This window comes from Pelodiscus sinensis, chromosome 2, assembly GCF_052426305.1.
Source record: "Pelodiscus sinensis isolate ZL-2025 chromosome 2, ASM5242630v1, whole genome shotgun sequence".
Classification (NCBI taxonomy): Eukaryota; Metazoa; Chordata; order Testudines; family Trionychidae; genus Pelodiscus; species Pelodiscus sinensis.
In genome coordinates, this window is record NC_143053.1 from 256551531 (window position 1) to 256557679 (window position 6149).

Genomic DNA, 6149 nt, shown 5'->3' on the forward strand with positions numbered 1-6149 from the left:
GGCTACCCACTAGCAACACAGGCCTCCACAGTGCTGCAGCTCAATTAACATCTGACTTTGCCCCTGTCCTGAAATCAGATTCTCTGAGGTTTGCAGTTGCTTGGTTACGGAGCCTCTCCTTACCCATTGCCCCCACTCCATTGACTGACTGCCCTGCTTTGGGGTGACCCCATCCCCTCCTGCCCTTCCCTGGTCCTCCCTTGCATCTCCGCTTCTTCCGTTCTTTCGGGGAATGGCGGCGGGGCCCATCTTTGCTTTCTTGTGTCCCCCGGGCCTCCTCCCAGACTGGATGTGCCCCAGAACATGCAGAAATGGAGGACAGGGATTTGGCTCAGCCATAAGACCTGTTGAAACACAGGGGCACACAGGCTGGGGGCACTCCGCCCTGTTCACTCCATTCTCCCCTCCCTCCGTCACGTACTCTCTCCCACCATGCATTGTCACCAGGATGGAGAGGATCCTGATTTGGCCTTCAGTTTGGTTGGAAACTGGACAACAACCCTCGATTCGGATTCCCCCCTCCAGCATAGTCGGAGCTACATTTTCTGAGAACCATGCAGACTGTGAGGTGCTACATCCCCATTGGTTGGCCACCTGGGTAGACAAGAGGGTCCTTATTCTTGAGGATTAAGGACAAGTTAGAAAAGCGATGCTTGAAACACCAACCTTCTTGCCCGCCTGATTTCAAGTGGCGCGCAAAGGAGGAAGGCCTGGGTAAAAAAAAAACAAAAAAACAACCAACTACACAGACACAGACAGGGACGCATTCTGGGTGGACTTGAAGACAAACAGGAAGAGAGCTGCCCGCCCAGAGGCAGACTTGAAGAAGGTCTCTGTGTAGCTCAAAAGCGTGTCTCTTTCACCAGTAGAAGTTGCTCCAATAAAAGGTATTACCTCACCTGCCTCGTTTCTCTCAGGCCCGGCAGATTAACAGAATCAATCTTCGGTGCTGTCAGGTTGCAAATTTTATTTTTATGATTATGATATTCGTCATGCGCACAAGCCTTCGTTACATTTCCAGTCAGACGGGGAATGAACACGTCCACTCAAGCCTGACCTCTGTCATAGACCCCTCTGCCGAGACAGTTGTGGGCGAGCAGAAACAGAGCAGAATTCGTTATGAAGCCTCAGCGCGCTCTCTCTCGCTTGCTCGCTCGTTTGGTTAGTCCCCACCTGTTTAGTCTTCATGGAAATACTGGCTTTAATACTTTCCTGTCTGGCAGAGAAACGGCCCTGTTCTTTTTCGGGCAGCTGAAAAGTGAACTGACAGCAAAAGTACAGGGTTCCCGGGAGAGAGCACTACTCTGGAAGGCCAAGAGAAGCCGGTCTCTCTGTGGAACCCCAGCTTTGCATGGGAGGGGGGCAGTGGAAGTGGTGGAGACCACAGACAGCGCCCTGAAAATGCGAGTGTGCCTTGTGGAGCTGCTGAGCCCTTCCCCACCGTTTGCTTTCCGCCCTAGTGCTGACATGTGAAACGTGCCACGCTGGGCCGGTTTTGACTTTTTACATCCTTCTCTGGATCGTCTCGTGCAATCAGTACTTCCCTCTCCGACGGGCACTCAGCACAAGACTTGTTATTTATTTATGAATTTAGCCCATTTTTACCCCGCCCCTCTATTTAAAATATTCGAGGCGGCTTACAGCAGTTTTTTAAAACCACAGTATATAAATCTATATAAAAAAACCTACTTATGGTCCTCCAGAAAATGCTGCTCGATGGACTTCACTTGGCAGGGGGTCGAAATGGTTTTACATGACATGGTCATGGCCATAGGGACGGTTCCGCTCAGTCAGACCCAGGCCTGCGCTAAATCAGAGCTGGGAACATGCTTGTGTAACTGCCACCAGGTGGATTTGAACCTGGGATCTCTGGAGCTTAGTATTGGAGCCTCTGCCCTCAGAGCTAAAAGTGAGCTGGCTCCCAGCCCATGCTGTAAAGGTCTCTTGATCTTAGCTGTTGCTGTGATCTAGGTGCCACTGCATGGGACAGTGAACCACACTAAGGCTATGTCTAGACTGCATCCCTTTTTCGTAAAAGGGATGTAAATTAGACGTATCGCAATTGCTAATGAAACGGGGATTCAAATCTCCCCCGCTTCATTAGCATAAAAATGGCTGCCGCTTTTTTTCCGCACGGAGCTTTGTCGGAAAAAAGCGCCAGTCTAGACGCTGATCTTGCGGAAAATAAAGCCTCATAGAAATAAAGGATAAGGGATCTTCCGGAAAAGGCTTTATTTTCCGCAAGATCAGCGTCTAGACTGGAGCTTTTTTCCGACAAAGCTCCGTGCGGAAAAAAAGCGGCAGCCATTTTTATGCTAATGAAGCAGGGGAGATTTAAATCCCCGCTTCATTAGCAATTGTGATACATCTAATTTACATCCCTTTTACAAAAAAGGGATGTAGTCTAGACGTAGCCTAGGTGTGTGGGTTACACTTGCACTAAACACAAGAGTGTATCTTGCATAACAACACCAACGCCTTTGACGGGAGACTAACTCCACTTGCAAAGATCTTGTGTCCATGCAGGGAACTGTGAGCAAAATAGTCTCTGAGGTTTGCAGCTACGTGGCCGGATGAGGGGGTTCTGCTAGTCCCTCCAAGCCAAACACCTTCTGAGTGTGGTGTTTTGTCCCATGTAGAGACACGGAGACTGCATACAGGTTAAGAACATAACAATGGCCAGACTGGGTGAGACCATAGGTCCATCCAGCCCAGTATCCTGTCTGCCGATAGTGGCCAATGCCAGGTGCCCCAGAGGGAGTGAACCGAACAGGTAATGATCAAGCGATCTCTCTCCTGCCATCCATCTCCATCCTCTGACAAACAGAGGCTAGGGAAACCTTTCCTTACCCATCCTGGCTAATAGCCATTAATGGACTTAACCTCCATTAATTTATCTAGCTCTTTTATAAACCCTGTTATAGTCCCAGCCTTCACAACTTCCTGAGGCAAGGAGTTCCACAGGTTGGCTGTGCGCTGTCCATTAATTTCATTTCGTTAGCTGCAGGCCAGCTGGCTTTTTGCTCCTGCACTAGGCTCCAGAGGTACCAGGTTCAGTTCTAACCTATGTAAGAAAAAAAAGGAGCTAGATAAATTCATGGAGGTTAGGTCCATCAATGGCTATTAGCCAGGATGGGTAGGAATGGTGTCCCTAGCCTCTGTTTGTCTAGAAATGGGTGCCAGGAGAGGGATCATGTGAGGATTACCTGTTGTGTTTGCTCTCTCTGGGGCACCTGGTATTGGCCACTGTTGGCAGATAGGATACTGGGCTAGATGGACCGTTGGTCTGACTCAGTCTGGCCATTCTTATGACCACACATGACTGGGATCTGATGGCATAATAAATGGTAGAAGCTGTCTAGGGGTGTGTCTAGACAGCATTCTTCTGTCGGAATAAGCTACTCAATTTGTGCAATACTAGTTGTTGCTTATTCCGAATCTAAATGGAAAGAGCTTATTTTGAAATTAGGCACTGTCTACATAGTGCCAAATTGCAAAATAAAGTACTATTCCAACAAATCCCTTAACCCTTGTGGAACGGAATAGCACATCTGCTATTTCAAAAAATAGCGGGCACTTTTAAAGATACGGGCCGTGTCTAGACTGCATCCCTTTTCCATAAAAGGGATGCAAATTAGACATATAGTAATTGCAAATGAAGCAGGGATTTAAATCCCCCCCACTTCATTTGCATTAAAATGACTGCCGCTTTTTTCCGGCTCGGAGCTTTGCCAGCAAAAAGCACCAGTCTAGACACGGATCTTTCAGAAAATAAAGCCCTTTCTGAAAGATCCCTTATTCCTTATTTTAAGAGGAATAAGGGATCTTTCGGAAAAGGCTTTATTTTCCGAAAGATCCGCATCTAGACTGGCGCTTTTTTCCTGCAAAGCTCCGAGCCGGAAAAAAGAAGCAGCCATTTTTATGCTAATGAAGCAGGGGAGATTTATATCCCCGCTTCATTTGCAATTACAATATGTCTAATTTGCATCCCTTTTCCGGAAAAGGGATGCAGTCTAGACACAGCCACAGTGTTGCTATTTTGGGATAGTTCCGGTCATCCTGAAAGAGCAACGCCCTCTAGACATACCTTAGGATTTGGGCAGCAGCAGACCTCCAAGGACAACTTAAATTCTGCTGAATGCATCGCTGCAGTTTCAATTACAGCCAGTCTTCCCTTTGGGCCTTTGCCCCACCATCATGACGAGAAGGGTTGGAGGGAAATGGTGCTTCTGAAGGTACCATGGTTTAGATAAGAAATCAAACCAAATTCCCGACTGAAGGTCTTCTCCTCCCAAGAACAGGCATTCTCTCTACACCGCCCAGCCTGATTACAGTAGCAGAAGATGTTCTTGCAGTTGCAACTGTAAATCCACCAACCCGCTTGCAGAGATCTCCTCACCATTAACTTCAGGGTAAGTTGTGCCTGCATGCGGCCTGCAGGAGTCAATTCACCCTCACGTGGTGTCCCGGGCTGCATGTGGTAGAACAGCTGCTACGTCCCACCTAACAGGTGGCTACATTTCAGAGCTGGGGAGTCTGGGAGCGGCTGAGCCGGAAAGCGGCGCACACATGCGAGGTATTCCCGTTACATGAGTTTTTGCTGGATCAGCTTGACAGAGGAGGCCCTGAAGTTTAAGTAGCAAAGCAGGAGCCTGGGAAATGTGATTGTGTGGGGGTTTAGTCCCTTCACGGGTCCCTGTTGGCCTCTCAACCACTTTGCTGAGGGAACGGCGTGTTCTCCTTCAGCGGAGACTGTTTGCATAGAAACATGACCAAAAAATAGATCGCTGTGCTTCTAAAAACAGGTGGCTCTTTCCTATTTATCACCAGCAAAGTTTATCCCCCTTCTCCAAGGACTTAAGTCACAGGCAGCTAGAAAAGCAATTTTATCCGGTTATTCCCAGACCTTATTTTTAGCCACGGTGCTTATTTTCTTTTCTGCAAGAGAGTTAATAAAATGACAGGGAAATAAAGCAAGAAAGCCGTCATATTGAGCTGAGTCCAAATGGCTGTGGAAAAATAAAAGTAACCTATCAAGCCGTTTATTGCTACCGTATTTCAGTCAGTACTTAGCTTCACTCAGGTTGGCTGTGTCTAGATTGCACCCTTTTTCCGTAAAAGGGATGCAAATTAGACACAGCGCAATTGCAAATGAAGCAGGGATTTAAATCTTCCCCGCTTCATTAGCATAAACATGGCTGCCGCTTTTTTCCGGCTCGGGGCTTTGTCGGCAAAAAGCGCCAATCTAGATAAATAAAGCCTTTTCCGAAAGATCCCTTATTCCTGATTTTAAGAGGATTTAAATCTCCGCTTCATTTGCAATTGCGCTGTGTCTAATTTGCATCCCTTTTATGGAAAAGGGGTACAATCTAGACACAGACATTGTGTCTATACAGATGCTGGTGCTAGCATAGAAAAATTGGCTCATAGAGAGATCAGGGACAGATTGTGCTCGGTGCTGTACATATATCGCACCGATAGACAGAACTGAACCTGTGATCGCTGGAGCTTAGTGAACGAGTCTCCACCAGTTGAGCTAAAAGCCAACTGGCTCTCAATTAAGGCTGTAGAGCAAACTCATTCTCTACCTCTCTAGAAGGGAGCTAAGTGCCACTCCATGGGGCAGTACACCGTACCGTAAGTCTGTGGGATACACATAGTAACATTTCCCTACCAATTTTGTTTAATGTTGGGCAACACCCTTAGCTCACTTTCAGTGACACCTGTGTACACATATGGCCCCACTGAAATCTGTGGGCCTACAAGAGAGCTAAGGGGATACCTAACACGAGCACTCTCTGTGAGTCTGAAGATACTACTGGACTCCATTGGAATGGGAATCAATTGCTCCTCAATAGATTTAGATTCCAAGATCAGAAAGGATCGTGGAGTCTGACCTCTCATCTAACACAGAGCATAAGACTTTGCTGGGTTAATTCCTGATTTAGCTGGATGCTAGGAGCTGTTACAAACTGCTATCTTAAAAGTCTCTGGTGTACATTCTATGTCAGGATGGGCCACCAATCCTTCCCGGCTCACTGTCCCTCGCAAGGCTGCATCTGGGATCAGTAGGGGTATGTCTACACTACCCCGCTATTTCGAAATAGCGGGGTAATGTAGGCATACCGCAATTGCAAATGAAGCCCGGG